This window comes from Rana temporaria, chromosome 5 (genome assembly GCF_905171775.1).
Source record: "Rana temporaria chromosome 5, aRanTem1.1, whole genome shotgun sequence".
In the NCBI taxonomy this organism is placed as follows: Eukaryota; Metazoa; Chordata; class Amphibia; order Anura; family Ranidae; genus Rana; species Rana temporaria.
The window spans coordinates 215,269,476-215,286,926 of NC_053493.1; positions in this window are offsets into that span (position 1 = coordinate 215,269,476).

Sequence of the window (17,451 nt, forward strand, 5' to 3'; positions counted from 1 at the left end):
CTTATGTATTATAAACAAAACAATTACGGTACCACCATAGATTTCTTTCCATTATAATTACCATCCCATTTCCATCTTATAGCTTCTTTTTTTGAATCAGGTCATATTTATTAAAGCTTTTTGCAAAAATGTACAAAGCAGAGAAAAGACTCTGCTTTGTACATTTTTGCAAAAATCTTTAAGGGCTCTTTCACACGTCCGTTCCGTTCGTCCGTTTTTTGGACGTCCATTAACGGACCGCAATGCTTCCCTATGGGCTAGTGTCCGTTAGCGGATGAGCATCCGCTAACGTCCTTTAGCATCCGTCTGCGTTCAGTTCCGTTTTTTTGGACGGAAGAAAACCCTATTTTTCTTCCGTCTAAAAAACGGAACGGACGAAAAACGGACGTTAACGGATGATCCGTTTATCATCCGTTCCGCTAACATCCGTTTTTCTATGTAAAAAGCCCCCAAAAAAAAAAAAAAAAACGGATGAAAAAACGGATGCAAAAACTGATGTAAAAACGGATGGAAAAACTGATGCAAAAACGGATGGAAAAACGGATCAACTGATGAAAAAAAAACTGATCTGAAAAACTGAACGGACGTGTGAAAAGAGCCCTAATAAATATGACCTGATTCAAAAAAAAGAAGCTATAAGATGGAAATGGCATGGTAAAGAAAATGGAAAGAATTCTATGGTAATTGTTTTGTATATATTACCGGATTCAAAAAAGAAGCAATAAGACCCCTTTCTCACTGGAGTGTATTGCAGGCGCTATAAGATTAAGGGCGGTTTGCAGGCGCTATTTTTAATCTTATAGCGCCTGCAATACGCTCCAGTGTAAAAGGGGTCTTATTGCTTATTTTTTGAATCAGGTAATATATACAAAACAATTACCATAGATTTCTTTCCATTTTCTTTACCATCCCATTTCCATCTAAGAGTCCTTTCACATTGAGCCGCTCATAGCGTCGGCGGTAAAACTCTGCTATTTTTACTGCCAACGCTATGGGCGGATTTGCTAGTGCCCGAGGAAGGGTTAAAACCGCCTGCAATGCGCTGCTACAGCAGCGCATTGCCAGCGGTATAGCTGCGCTGTCCCATTGATTTCAATGGGCAGCAGCGGTGAAGGAGCGGTAAATACACCGCCCCTTCTCCGCTCCAAAGATGTGGCTAGCAGGACTTTTTTACACTTTTTTTTACCGTCCTGCTGGCGCAATTCTCCAGTGTGAAAGCCCGAGGGCTTTCACACTGGAGACAATTGAGCAGCTTCTTAAAAATAGCGCCTGCAAACCGCCCTTAAGAAGCTGCTCAATTGTCTCCAGTGTGAAAGCCCTCGGGCTCCCACTGGAGCATTGCGCCAGCAGGACGGTAAAAAAGTCCTGCTAGCCGCATTTTTGGAGCGGAGAAGGGGCGGTGTATTTACCGCTCCTTCACCGCTGCTGCCCATTGAAATCAATGGGACAGCGCAGCTATAGCGCTGGCAATGCGCTGCTGCAGCAGCGCATTGCAGGCGGTTTTAACCCTTCCTCGGGCACTAGCAAATCCACCCATAGCGTCGGCGGTAAAAATAGCGGAGTTTTACCGCCGACGCTATGAGCGGCTCAGTGTGAAAGGACTCTTAGATGGAAATGGGATGGTAAAGAAAGAAAACGGAAAGAAAGCTATGGCAATTGTTTCTATGGTAAAGCTATGGTAAATCTTTATTTTTTGCTCTCCTCATTAGATGTCATTAGATATACTGTGTCCACTGTACAAGATGTTTATCCTAGTATCCATAATTCTTGTAGGCTTTGTGTGCGTGCATGGGGGGGGGGGGGGGCCTCCATGTCCATTTTGCTTGGGGCCCCCAAATTCCTTCAAACGGCCCTGTAAGTAGTGATGGTGAGAATGAGAGGAAATTTATATATCTATGTGTGGCAATTAACAGCAATGCCACTATAGTTTATATGTACAGTAAGTGTCATCAAAAGCCTATATAGATACAATAGGCATGTCAATTTGTGAACTAAACTTATAAAAAGATATATGTTTACATAAGAAATTAACAAAATTCATGATGTATTGTGTGAGAGATTGGCTGGCAATTGGTTGGATGGCTATGTTTTTCCTGTGTATGTTTGCTATATGCAATGCATTATATTATATTATGTGTGGTATGGACATCATTTCTAAAATATAATAGTTTTTAGTCATAAACACTGGTATATAATTCATACATAAAATGCATACATGAAGTTAAAATAGGTACAAAGGAGTAAGATTTTACCAATATATCAATCTCTGTATGATCAAATCGCCCCAATAAAATGGCTATAAATGATCATGGTATAATTTCATTGTAACCATAAGTTCTCCATTGCAACCCAACTTTGGGATACCTATGGGATATTGGCCAAATATCAATAATACTGTATATACACATCAATCCCATCAGTTGAAAGAAAATACATAAAAATAAATATATATTCATTATCTCAATGTTTATAGCATAATGCATATTCCTGCACATATGGATAAAAGTGCGTATTGTGTTTAGTGTAATAGCCTCATAGTCGTATGGATACAAGTCAAGATGCTCAATGATCTGGCTATATGATATAAATATCCCGACATATGTATATAATATCCAATGTGGCTAGTCTTTTCTGTTCTATTATGGAGAATGTGAAAACTATAATAGAAAAAGAAAAAAAAAAAAAAAGAAAAAAAAAGACTTTATTACACTTATTTTTACTCAATGTTGTTTCTATTCTGAGAACAAGGCCCTCAATGTTAGTATTTTTATTATTGTTTTATTTTATTTTATGAGATCATTGAGACTGCCAATGTACAAATGCACAGACCAGAGCCCAAATGTATGCAATGTATTAATATTGTGTGATCTATATGGGATGATATGTCCGTGCGGAGACAGTGCTGGCTCAATGACCCTAAACAAAAAATGAAAAGTAAAACATGATAAATAAAAAGATCCGAGAAAAAAAGAAATAAACATATATTTCTTTATATTTGGTTGTTCTTCGTTATACGTTATTGATAGTACTCGCAACATGGTTGGTGTGTATTGATAAGTTAGAGATACACGTATCTATATTTAAAAACAACCCTATGTTCAGGAGGCGAAAGGACATGAAAGAGAATATACAAGAACAGATCGACAAATGGAAAAGAGATTTTTTGGGAAAACAGAAAAACTGTGTGGAGAGAAGGGGAAGGTCCCATGAGGCAGCGCAGGCGCAAGGTGCATGTGATCCTTAGTCATAATAGTGGAAGACATCCCAATCAAAGTTCAACCCCCTCGGTATACGGGTATCCAAGGAGAATATCCAATAGACCTCACGCCTGCACAGACTCCTGAACCTATCCCCTCCTCTTGTAGGAACAATCATTTTTTCCATGCCTTGGATGGATAGGCTGGATGTATCCTTTGAATGTACAGGTGTTCCAATGATGTGCTACATTGGTTTTGTGATTATTTTCTATATCATATAGGTGATCGTATAGTCTGTCCCTGAGTCTTCTTATAGTACGACCCACATATTGTATTTTGCATGAATCACAATTGATCACATATACAACGTATTTAGTGTTGCAATTGATGAATTGCTGTATTTCAAAACTTTTGTCATTGGCTTGCGAATGTACATGTGGCCCCGATTTAATATAACGACAGTAGTTACATCCATTTGTCCCACATTTGAAGGTACCCTTAAAGTGTAACCAATTGGTTTTGGTTGATTTGGTCTGAAATAGACTCGGAGAAAGGGTGCCTCCCAATGTTGGTGCCCTGCGGGACACTGTTTTTATGCCCTTGGATAATATTTCTAGGTAGGCTTTGTCGTTGTAAGATAGGAAGATATTTTGTAACAATATTCCTGATTTTATCAAACTCTAAACTGTATGGTGTTGAAAAAATTGGTACAGTACTAAAAGATACATCTGGTTGGTCACATGTAATATCTCCTTTTTTCCTATCCTGTAACAACGAGGATCTGGGAATGGCATGTACTTTGGAAAGGGCCCTGTTTATGATATTCCTTGGGTAACCTCTGTCTTGAAATCTAAGTGTCATCTTTTTGGCTTCTTCAGCAAATTTTTCCGGGACACTGCAGAGAAGTTTGAGCCGTAAAAATTGGCCAAAGGGTATGCCCCTGATGGTGTGATTCGGATGTGCTGAATCAGCCCTAAGAAGAACGTTCCCTGCTGTACTTTTCCGATGAAGACCTGTGAACACCTGCCCATTGGTTCCAGTGAGTTTAACGTCCAGGAAATCAATGGTGGTGATCTGCAGGTTGCCGGTAAATTTTAAGTTAAGGTCATTGTCATTTAAGAAAAAGAGCCAATTGTCTAAACTGGCTGACTTGTCAGAGGTGACAAACAAGAGGTCATCGATGTAGCGACAGAAAAATAAAGTATCTGCATGGCGGGGGCTACTATGTCCAAAGATGCTGGACCTCTCCCACCATCCCATATAGAGATTGGCCAGGGAGGGGGAAAACTTGTCTCCCATCGAGGCCCCGCATCTCTGGAGATAGTAGACCCCGTCGAACATGAAGAAATTGTGTGTTAAAAGATACTCCAATACTTGTAAAATAAATTCCTGTAAAACCAAGGAAAAACTACCTGACTCTTTCAAAAAACTTGCCACAGCTAAAATACCTAAATGATGTGGAATGCTAGAATATAAACTAGTTACATCGCAACTGACCCACCTGTAGCTATCATCCCATGTAAATCCATCTAATTTGTTTAATAACTGTTTGGTGTCTCGGAGATAGCTGGGAAGTTGTGTCACCATCGGCTGCAATTGGCCATCAAGCCACTCACCCAATCGCTCATTCAAAGAATCTATCCCTGCCACTATGGGTCTACCGGTTAATGGGTCCAAACCTTTATGGACCTTTGGTAAATGATGAAATATCGGCATTATAGGAGTGGCTGGAATAAATAGATCACTCTCTTTTTTGGAAAAAATGCCTGACCGTACTGCTCTATCTAATAGAGAGATGAGTTCTTTCTTAAAGGGAATGGTGGGATCTGATCTCAATTGCTGGTATGTTTTGGTGTCCGCTAATTGACAAAGTGCCTCATGTTTGTATGTGGTGGAATCCATAACAACAACTGTACCCCCCTTGTCTGCATTTCTGATAGTGATACTGTCATCTGACTGTAAAATTTTCATGGCGTGTTTCTCAACGAAAGACAAATTGCCAGAAGGGCCTCCCTGACAGTTACGGGCCAGGCGGGTGAGATCCCTCTCCACCAACTTTTGAAATGAGTCCAAGTCCTTGCCTCTGAATCCTAATGGGTAGAAATCTGATCGCAATTTAAAGGAAATGTTATTTCCCAAGTCAATTGGATCAAGAGGGCACGGATTGCACTCTAGGGATAAGTCTGTGAGATCTTGCAAGGCGCAGGCCTCCCTGAACAAAATAGGAGGGGAAACGGACTCACCTGTCCCCGAACTGTCAGTGGGTATAACTTGACCTTCAATCGTGGGGGTTAAAAAGTGCTTCTTAAGTGTGAGTCCTCTGGAAAACTTGTTTACATCTAATAAAGTGCCAAAAAGATTAAAATGTTTTGTTGGGCAAAAGTTCAATCCCTTGGATAGCAGAGTGTTTTTTTCCACACTAAGAGTCCTGCTGGAAATATTTAAGAAGTTAGAGATCTTTATTTCGTCCTCCCTCGCAGCATGTATGAGGTTTTCTTTGATTTTATGTTTTTTCCCCCCTCTTCTTGTCTGGATGTGTCGTTTTTCTTCCTGACTCCTTTGTCGACTACATGAGGGTGTCTGTTATTCCGTGTTCCCTCATTGGTAGATGGTCCTGGAGATGTGGTGGCCCGGTCCGGTGATGATTCAGATCCCGTGGTGGCCATGGTATCATTGGCTACATCATTTTCATAAATCGGAAAAGCTGACACTTTTCCCTTTTTGTTTGCGGGGTCTGTTGGACTGGTATTGCGGCTTTTTCCAGGTGTATACACTGTTGTTTGCATAGTCTATAGAATCCCGTGTCATTTTACCTTTCTTGGTATCCATTACAAATTTTTCCAGCTTGTCCAACTTTTTGTTAAGCTTACCATCCAGTTCAAGAAAATCGGGATGGGTCTGTAGCGGTGTCAGATCTGTTTGGATGGATGCTATTTCAACTTGTAATTTATCTACCTGTTTCTGGTTTGATGTAGTCAAGATTTCCATAAGTTTAAGCGAGCAGGTGCTGAGGGTGTCTGTCCATTGTTTTTTCAAGTCCTCATTAAATAGTTCTGAAGTAGGAAACGTTTTAATGCGTAGACCTCGGGGGATATGGGTAAGAGAAATGTATTCCGTTAAGAAATGGATATCCCAGTATAGTCTAATCTCTTTCGCCATAAGATGTTCTAATCTCCTGAACATTTGGAGAAGCGAGATGTTGTGATCGTTGCTAGATTGCACCGTGTGTGTCTGTGATCCCAACCTGAGTGGATTCTCGGATGGTGTTTTGAGGGTCCTGCTAAATCCCCCTTCTGCTGCTGCGTTGGCAGGTGTGATAGTATCCATGAAAAAGGCTGTTTCTCTGAATAAAGAAGGTAAATAAGTCTTGAAAAAGACTAAATGTAGAAAGGAATGGAATCCAAATTACCTGCTGAGCTGGTGAACAAAGGATGCAATGTCCAAAACGAAATAGAGAGAAGATAGTCACCGCTCCAATTTGGTATGTGGATAAATCCGTATCCTCTCAGAGAAACCCAGGTGCCGCAATGCACGAAGCAATTGTAGAAAGAAATGTTTGGACAGCCGCACATCACAGCAAAGACAGGGGCATACAGCTGACGTTTCGCACTACAATCAGTGCTTACTCATAGCTAGCATGTAAGAAAATGCACAAAAAATATATAGTATCAAACAAAACATCATGTGATCAACATCAACCAATAATACAGACTTCCCAATTGAATGAGAATCCATTGTGTGTATCTGTTGATTGGATACCACTTACGGGTGTGGACACACTTGAAAACCATGCTACACCAGCTTAACCCTTTGTAACAAAGGGCTGTAAATTTATATTCTAGCATTCCACATCATTTAGGTATTTTAGCTGTGGCAAGTTTTTTGAAAGAGTCAGGTAGTTTTCCCTTGGTTTTACAGGAATTTATTTTACAAGTATGTACGGTCAGGCATTTTTTCCAAAAAAGAGAGGGATCTATTTATTCCAGCCACTCCTATCATGCCGATATTTCATCATTTACCAAAGGTCCATAAAGGTTTGGACCCATTAACCGGTAGACCCATAGTGGCAGGGATAGATTCTTTGAATGAGCGATTGGGTGAGTGGCTTGATGGCCAATTGCAGCCGATGGTGACACAACTTCCCAGCTATCTCCGAGACACCAAACAGTTATTAAACAAATTAGATGGATTTACATGGGATGATAGCTACAGGTGGGTCAGTTGCGATGTAACTAGTTTATATTCTAGCATTCCACATCATTTAGGTATTTTAGCTGTGGCAAGTTTTTTGAAAGAGTCAGGTAGTTTTTCCTTGGTTTTACAGGAATTTATTTTACAAGTATTGGAGTATCTTTTAACACACAATTTCTTCATGTTCAACGGGGTCTACTATCTCCAGAGATGCGGAGCCTCGATGGGAGCCAAGTTTTCCCCCTCCCTGGCCAATCTCTATATGGGATGGTGGGAGAGGTCCAGCATCTTTGGACATAGTAGCCCCCGCCAGGCAGATACTTTATTTTTCTGTCGCTACATCGATGACCTCTTGTTTGTCACCTCTGACAAGTCAGCCAGTTTAGACAATTGGCTCTTTTTCTTAAATGACAATGACCTTAACTTAAAATTTACCGGCAACCTGCAGATCACCACCATTGATTTCCTGGACGTTAAACTCACTGGAACCAATGGGCAGGTGTCCACAGGTCTTCATCGGAAAAGTACAGCAGGGAATGTTCTTCTTAGGGCTGATTCAGCACATCCGAATCACACCATCAGGGGCATACCCTTTGGCCAATTTTTACGGCTCAAACTCCTCTGCAGTGTCCCGGAAGAATTTGCTGAAGAAGCCAAAAAGATGACACTTAGATTTCAAGACAGAGGTTACCCAAGGAATATCATAAACAGGGCCCTTTCCAAAGTACATGCCATTCCCAGATCCTCGTTGTTACAGGATAGGAAAAAAGGAGATATTACATGTGACCAACCAGATGTATCTTTTAGTACTGTACCCATTTTTTCAACACCATACAGTTTAGAGTTTGATAAAATCAGGAATATTGTTACAAAATATCTTCCTATCTTGTACAACGACAAAGCCTACCTAGAAATATTATCCAAGGGCATAAAAACAGTGTCCCGCAGGGCACCAACATTGGGAGGCACCCTTTCTCCGAGTCTATTTCAGACCAAATCAACCAAAACCAATTGGTTACACTTTAAGGGTACCTTCAAATGTGGGACAAATGGATGTAACTACTGTCGTTATATTAAATTGGGGCCACATGTACATTCGCAAGCCAATGACAAAAGTTTTGAAATACAGCAATTCATCAATTGCAACACTAAATACGTTGTATATGTGATCAATTGTGATTCATGCAAAATACAATATGTGGGTTGTACTATAAGAAGACTCAGGGACAGACTATACGATCACCTATATGATATAGAAAATAATCACAAAACCAATGTAGCACATCATTGGAACACTGTACATTCAAAGGATACATCCAGCCTATCCATCCAAGGCATGGAAAAAATTATTGTTCCTACAAGAGGAGGGGATAGGTTCAGGAGTCTGTGCAGGCATGAGGTCTATTGGATATTCTCCTTGGATACTCGTATACCGAGGGGGTTGAACTTTGATTGGGATGTCTTCCACTATTATGACTAAGGATCACATGCACCTTGCGCCTGCGCTGCCTCATGGGACCTTCTCTCCACACAGTTTTTCTGTTTTCCCAAAAAATCTCTTTTCCATTTGTCGATCTGTTCTTGTATATTCTCTTTCATGTGTTTTCGCCTTCTGAACATTGGTTGTTTTTAAATATAGATACGTGTATCTCTAACTTATCAATACACACCAACCATGTTGCGAGTACCATCAATAACGTATAACGAAGAACAACCAAATATAAAGAAATATATGTTTATATTTCTTTTTTTCTCGGATCATTTTATTTATCATGTTTTACCTTTCATTTTTTGTTTAGGGTCATTGAGCCAGCACTGTCTCCGCACGGACATATCATCCCATATAGATCACACAATATTAATACATTGCATACATTTGGGCTCTGGTCTGTGCGTTTGTACATTGGCAGTCTCAATGATCTCATAAAATAAAATAAAACAATAATAAAAATAAAAATACTAACATTGAGGGCCTTGTTCTCAGAATAGAAACAACATTGGGTAAAAATAAGTGTAATAAAGTCTTTTTTTTCTGTTTTTTTTTTTCTTTTTCTATTATAATTTTCACATTCTCCATAATAGAACAGAAAAGACTAGCCACATTGGATATTATATACATATGTTGGGATATTTATATCATATAGCCAGATCATTGAGCATCTTGACTTGTATCCATACGACTATGAGGCTATTACACTAAACACAATACGTTGTTTCTCTATGCACTTTTATCCATATGTGCAGGAATATGCATTATGCTATAAACATTGAGATAATGAATAAATATTTATTTTTATGTATTTTCTTTCAACTGATGGGATTGATGTGTATATATTATTGATATTTGGCCAATATCCCATAGGTATCCCAAAGTTGGGTTGCAATGGAGAACTTATGGTTACAATGAAATTATACCATGATCATGTATAGCCATTTTATTGGGGCGATTTGATCATACAGAGATTGATATATTGGTAAAATCTTACTCCTTTGTACCTATTTTAACTTCATGTATGAATTTTATGTATGAATTATATACCAGTGTTTACGACTAAAAACTATTATATTTTAGAAATGATGTCCATACCACACATAATATAATATAATGCATTGCATATAGCAAACATACACAGGAAAAACATAGCCATCCAACCAATTGCCAGCCAATCTCTCACGCAATACATCATGAATTTTGTTCATTTCTTATGTAAACATATATATTTTTATAAGTTTAGTTCACAAATTGACATGCCTATTGTATCTATAAAGGCTTTTGATGACACTTACATATAAACTATAGTGGCATTGCTGTTAATTGCCCTACATAGATATATAAATTTCCTCTCATTCTCACCATCACTACTTATACTTATATTTATATTGTTATACATGTTTTTTTTGGATAATAAAACACATATATAGATTTCTCACAAGTATCACTTTTCCAAGTATTAGTGTGTCTATATTGTCCCTATGGGACAGACTTCCATTTTTATATATATATATACACTCTACTCTTTTTGTATAAAATTGACTATCACATATATTTGGATTTAATCTAATTTCATTTAATTGATTTTAACTTAATTTCATTACACTATGTCACCATAATATCAACACAGTTTATTTATTTTCATTTTACCACTTTACTTTCACATTTTATCTATTTCCCATGCACATATTAAAAGGATTTTCCTTTCTTTTCACATCCAGTTCACAGTCCTTTGTTTCAAAGGGTTAAGTTGGTGCAGAATGGTTTCCAAGTGTGTCCACACCCATATGTGGCCCATTCACTTTCCATGCACACATTGAAAGGATTTTTTCCTTCTTTTTTCACATCTAATTTACAGCCCTTTGTTACAAAGGGTTAAGCTGGTGTAGCATGGTTTTCAAGTGTGTCCACACCCGTAAGTGGTATCCAATCAACAGATACACTCAATGGATTCTCATTCAATTGGGAAGTCTGTATTATTGGTTGATGTTGATCACATGGTGTTTTGTTTGATACTATATATTTTTTGTGCATTTTCTTACATGCTAGCTATGAGTAAGCACTGATTGTAGTGCGAAATGTCAGCTGTATGCCCCTGTCTTTGCTGTGATGTATGGTGTTTGATAACTTTTATCAATAAAAGGCAACCGAGAAGGTTTTTCCAGAGTGCGGCTGTCCAAACATTTCTTTCTACAATTGCTTCGTGCATTGCCGGCACCCGGGTTTCTCTGAGAGGATACGGATTTATCCACATACCAAATTGGAGCGGTGACTATCTTCTCTCATTCACAAAGGTGCTATGTGTGAATGAGTGGTTTGTTTATGTGGCTGAAGCTGCCTATTACTTTATGGCGTGGGTCAGCAACCCAAAGATGACTACGATGACAGTCTGGGCTTGCTGACCCGCCATCCCAGAGCATCAAACAGAGTGCAATGCAGAGGGAGTACTTGTAAAGTTAAAGCTGTAGTAAGGATCAAGATCTGCATAAGCCGGTGCCTCCTCTGTAGTGCTGGCTCCTGTCCCGTGCAGAGTGATACCAACTGCACTCCATCTCTTATCCCGGCTAGCGGTCTCCAGAGTGGTGCCAGCAGCAGGAAAGAAGTGATCTTCACGTCAGTGTGAGGCTGGGTTCACACTTGTGCGAATTGGATGTGGATTTTTCTCCATCCAATTCGCATGACAGGAGATTGTGACTGGCCGTCTAAAGAGCCGGTTCACACATCTCTGGAGAAGCTCCGGTGCAAATTGCACTGTTCATCTTCTGGTACATTTCATGTCTGAATTAAGCCAAAAATTCAGACTGAAATAGGACCTGAAACGGTGAACAGGGATGCACCGGACCCCCTGATGTGAGCCACGCTGTGCAGCAGTGTGAACCCAGCTTTAAGCAATACACTGGGCATAACAGTATAGGGCTGCTTTCACACTGATGTCCTGCAGTTTACCCACACAGCGAGTTTCCTGCAGGAGTATTGGTGGGCTTTTAGAAAGTGCACCACACCTGCATATAATAGAAGTCTGTGGCAAAGCGCAGCCGACCCAGGAAAGACGCAGATGCACTGCGCTGCACCTGCAGAGCAGGTAAATTGCAGTACATCAGTGTGAAAGCAGCCTTATAGGGGGCAAAGAACAGTAAGGGTTAATTTATATTTGCAGTTTAGGGAGTGGTAAAACCCCATAGTTAAGACATATTTTACCACCCCGCCCCAACATCACCCCCTTTAGCTGCAATGGCCAGGGGTATACACATGCCGCAGCAGGAGTTATACTCCCCATCATAGTTGTTGGGTGTAGCAACTGCCAAGCATGACCCATTTATGTGTAGCACTACCCCCGAAGGAGTTTCTAAGCATACACACGAACGTGTTTCTCGTTGTAAACCAGCCCGACGAGAAACCCCACGAGGAAATTGAGACTCCTGACAAAAAAAAAGAGAATTGTTCTCTTTTTTTCTCGTTGAGAACCACGACAGTTTTCTCAACGAAAAACATACACACGACCGTTTTCCTCGGCAAAAAAGCTCTGCCACCAAGTTTCTTGATGGATTTTGTCGAGGAAAACGGTCGTGTGGATGAGGCCTAAGCCATTAATGGCTGTGTTGAGTTATTTTGAAGGGACAGCAAATTGACACTGTTATATAAGCTGTACACTCACTACTTTACATTGTAGCAAAGTGTTAATTCCTCAGTGTTGTGACATTAAAATATATAGTAAAATATTTACAAAAATTTGAGGGGTGTACTCACTTTTGTGAGATACTGTATATATCCACATAAAGGGTTTTAAACAACGTGGCACACACTATTTTTGACTGCACAACAAACTTTGGAGCAATAGCTCAACTCAGGCTGCCACAGACCTGCGGGGATCAATACATAAGCAGATTGGTGGTCCACTGGGCAGTAGGTTTATAATTTGTGATAAAGTAAAAACTGAATAAACTACCTTAGGGCCCCCTTGTGGCTTGGACATTTCCCTTTATAACTCCAATCCTCTGCACCCACACATACAGGAAACAGTGGAGATAAGCCTTATTAAAACTGGTAAGTCATAAGCTGTACAGTGACAGGTGTTTAGTTGGAATGGATGAATAATGTCACAATATATTAAGGTTACAGTATTTACTATAAGCCCAGGCCTCTAAAGAAAGGCATTAGGCCTTCAGAGATTTTTATACTGAGCATTTAAAGGCAATAACTAAATAAAATATATCTACGGAAATAAACCTATGATCTGTATAGCAATATTTTCAAGTGTAGAAAAACAGCTAAATGCACAATTTAAACACATATATCTGAACTGCCTTACATGAAAAATAATATTTTATTCCATTTATCCAGTTTTAAACCCAGACAACCCTAACAGGCACTATACAAATATTGATATTTACTTGTCTCCACTAAGGTCAAACCAATACAACCTAATTTACTCTGTGACTGGATAGTGAAGTAACAGCAACTCACCGATAGAGCAATCTTTTTGCTCTCTCGCTCAGTCGGCAAACTTTATTTTATAAAGCCATGCTTGGCTAAAAGTGCTGGCTAAGGCTGTCACCTTTTATTAAAAAAACAACAATGCTATTCTAATAATACATTCATAAAATATCTCCTTTTTACATTTCCAACTGGTGAAATGCTGATTGAATCTAGTGCTGCTCCTTATTTTGTGAAATATGAATGCTTATGTACAGGAAAGTACAGGAGGCTAATACAAAGACTGACGCATGTACTGTTTAAAACACGCATAAGAAGCTAAAGCAAAACTAATGTTACATCTCTTGAAAATGCTAGCAGGCAGAGCTTTATGGCAAATGAAACATGTATGTATCTTGTGCCAAAAAAATTCTTGCTTGTCCTTCTTGATAGTTTTAATTATTTGCATACTGACAGGGGAACATGCACAGTACAGTTTGCTCTTGGGCTCTTAGGCCCCCTTCACACTAAGGCGGGAGGTGCAGTGGCGGTATAGCGCCGCTATTTTAAGCGTCGCTTTACCGCTAATTTCGGAAAGCTATTCGGACGCTAGTGGGGCGGTTTAACCCTCCGCTAGCGGCTGAGAAAGGGCTAAACCCGCCTGCAATGCGCCTCTGCAAAGGCGCATTGCCGGCGGTAAAGCCACGGTGTCTCATTGATTTTACCATCTCATTGATTTAAACTTTTTTTTACCGCCCTGCTAGCGCACCACTCCAATGTGAAAGCCCTCGGGGCTTTCACACTGGAGAGACAGCACCGGCTGTTTAGGGTCAGTTTGCAAGCGCTATTTTTAGCGCAATAGCGCCTGCAAACCGCTCCAGCGTGAAAGGGGTCTTACAGATGAAGAATATAGAAGATGTCTGGCCAGAGGAAGACCAGAAAGAGATAGCAGTGGTTGTCTTCCGAGCAACAATAGAGAGCACATACCTTGCATCACTAAAGGAGGACAGACGAGGACCATTGCATGCTTGCATATTACGGCAACTGAAATCCAAGAAAACAGCTAAATACACAATAGAAATACAGATAAGTTTTTTTTTTTAAGTTGTCAAAGGATTTATTCTGTCCACCCAGCCTTGAAATTTACACAGCTCTTCCACACCACACAGCCCTGTCTGGTACAGAAGACCTGACTTCCTGACGCCAACATGGCAGCATACATATGATATAGCTCCACCCCTATATCCACTCACAGGACCTGTTTAGCTCTTTAAAAGTCTGAGGCCCCGTACACACGGCCGAGGAACTCGACGTGCCAAACACATCGAGTTCCTCGGCCAGTTCAGCCCTGAGGCCGCTGAGGAGCTCGGCTGGCCGAGAGCTCCCATAGAACAACGAGGAAATAGAGAACATGTTCTCTATTTCCTCGCCGAGCTCCTCGTCCGAAAGTGTACACACGGCCGGGTTTCTCGGCAGAATTCAGCCAGAAACTCGGTCGGAAGCTGAATTCTGCCGAGGAAACTGGTCGTGTGTACGGGGCCTAACTGAGAGCTACCTCTCCCATTTTCTCCTATTTGTCTTCAAAAGATCAACACCTACAGACCATTACAATCATGATAAAGCTCTTACCTGCCGACTTCGTCAACAAGGACAGAACAAGAGCAGAAAATTTAATAGATGGAAAGTTGAAAAAATGACTGAAGGTCCGATTTAAGAATGAAAACTGGTAAGACCCTGTTACAAAGTTTGTTAAAATCCTTGCAATGCACATAGATTACCCAGAAGGGATTTTTTTCCTCATTGGGATTTGGGAGTTACTCTTTAAGGGGAGCAGAAGCACAAAGATAAGCTCAATATTCTGTCACTCTGCTCTTTCCTTCTATCGGTATGCTCTTTGCATTGCAGCGCACTTGGGTTTCTCCTTTCCTTCACCCAGTTTTAGTTTGACTCTGTGAAGACTGCAAGATGCATATAAAATTAAATTTAGGTAATTAAGCACTAGTTGCATAAAAAGTCTAGATGTGTTGTTGAATACAAGGATACCATACTTTGTGTCTTTTATACCTGCATGGAGTTCGGCTTTAATTCTTTAAACCTATTTGTAGATTTGCTCTAATTTCCTCAAATGATCTTGGAATCAAATGGTGTAGTTTATATTTATTTAAACAAAGACGCCTGATTTACAAATGACATGTGGTGACATATGAAATAGTTAATTATCCCGACCCAGTTCTTGTAATCAGAAAATATGACAATCTTTCAGCAAAGCAGCCTGTAAGCATTCATCAATTTATACCTATGCCAGTGGAGTAGAGACATGATGGATTGGCATGAAGATAAATACTATGTGCAAGATGGAAAGAGGTATAAATAATCTGTTAATCTTTCATGAGCTTTTGATTAAATACCTAGACTTTGAAACAAGCCTACAGATTGTACTGCTGTTATTTCCGTTATTTCCTGTTCAATATACTTTCTGGAAATCAAGATTACCCTTTCATCAGTGTTATATGAAAGAGCTGTTAATTGCATGTTTGTAGACAGGAACGTTCAATCAGCAAATCAATGAAATGAGTGTTGCGTTGAAGAATGAGCTATCCATGAGCATCTGTATAATTTAATACCTGATGAAAATCTCTTCTACCTTTGTTTATAAGCACACACTTAGACGATGTGACTATTCTCAGACACTGCTCTTTAAAATGTCCTCTTATAAAATAACACCTCCAAGGTTCATTGCTGCCTGCTGTCTATCATTTCCGGGCTCGGTTTGTTATATGATAAATAAAATAGGAAATTCAAAGTGCACTCCTGAATCATGAATTTTAAACCTGCAATACAATTTGATGCTGAATGGCATAAAATGCAGGGGTGCTCAATTATAGAAATGAAGGACAAATATGGCTTTGTCACAAACAAACAACAAAGGGGTGTGGTGCAGTTTGAATCAGATTGGGAGAAGATGCTTTGTAGGACATTCAAATAATAGTATAATGCGAGAATATATTCAGAATGGTATGTTGAAATCCATTGAAACAAGAAAGATGAATATTAGTGGTAGCCTGGGTGGATCAGCAGAATGTGTAAAAAATTGCAATAGCCCAATTTTAAGAGCATTAAATAGTATTCTCCCAGTCACTAAGCTTTCCTCTACATCCGTGTGAATTATCTGCCATTGTTCACATACAGTATGTTACAATTTATTTACGTAACTTTATGTAGCAATGCTGAAGACTGGGTGCCTAAAGTGATTGTAAAGTCTAATTTTTTTCCTGATAAACAAAGTGTGGTAACTTCGCTGTGGGGGAAGGGATAGGAAAGGGAGGGGAAAGGAAAAGGAGGGGGTGGGGGCACTAAACAGTGAGGAAAAGGGTATCTGAATGGTACTGAAAGAACAATACAGATAAAAGTGCAGTGAACAAACACCTACAACCTGTAATAATTAGCAGTCGGTACATGGGCGACAAGTTGAAGGAGACCCAGGCGTAATTCATCTAAGGAGGATCTCCTCCGTAACTACAATCAGAGAGGGCCTGTGGCAGAGGTATCTCCATGACGTTCATCAAGGAGGGTCTGTGGCAGAGACTTTTCCTCAAGTTCAAGCTCACTAAGGAGGGTCTGTGGCAGGGACTTTATCCTACAAATGTTCGAGTGATACACCAGCTGCCAGGTCAGTGAGAGAGGCCTGTCCGGGTACACTAAACCCACTCTGGCAGGACTGTTTCCCTATCATTACGCCTGAATTTGCTATTCTCCTTTCTTCCTTCAACTTTACTTTCCTCACCACAAGTTTTATTGTTTTTACCCAGCTGGGTAATAAAGAGCACAGCAAAGAGCACCTGTTGCGGACATTCCTTTACTTCTACTAAACGCATCGTGCACCCCTAGAAATTCGGAAGAACCACAAGGTAAACGTGCCAACCAAAACAACCAGCAGCTCCTCCGGGGTCAGTGCTACATACGGAAGTGCAGTGAATCGCTTCTCCTCGCCTCACACTGACAGAGTGTGTGACGACGAGTGCCACTCAGCGGCATCTCCTCACAGGGGAGACCTGGGCAGGTAATCAGGGCACTGATCATTAGTGCCCTGATTACAGGAAAGCCCAAACAGTGCCCATCAGTGTCTTCAATCAGTGCCCATAAGTGATGCCCTTTAGT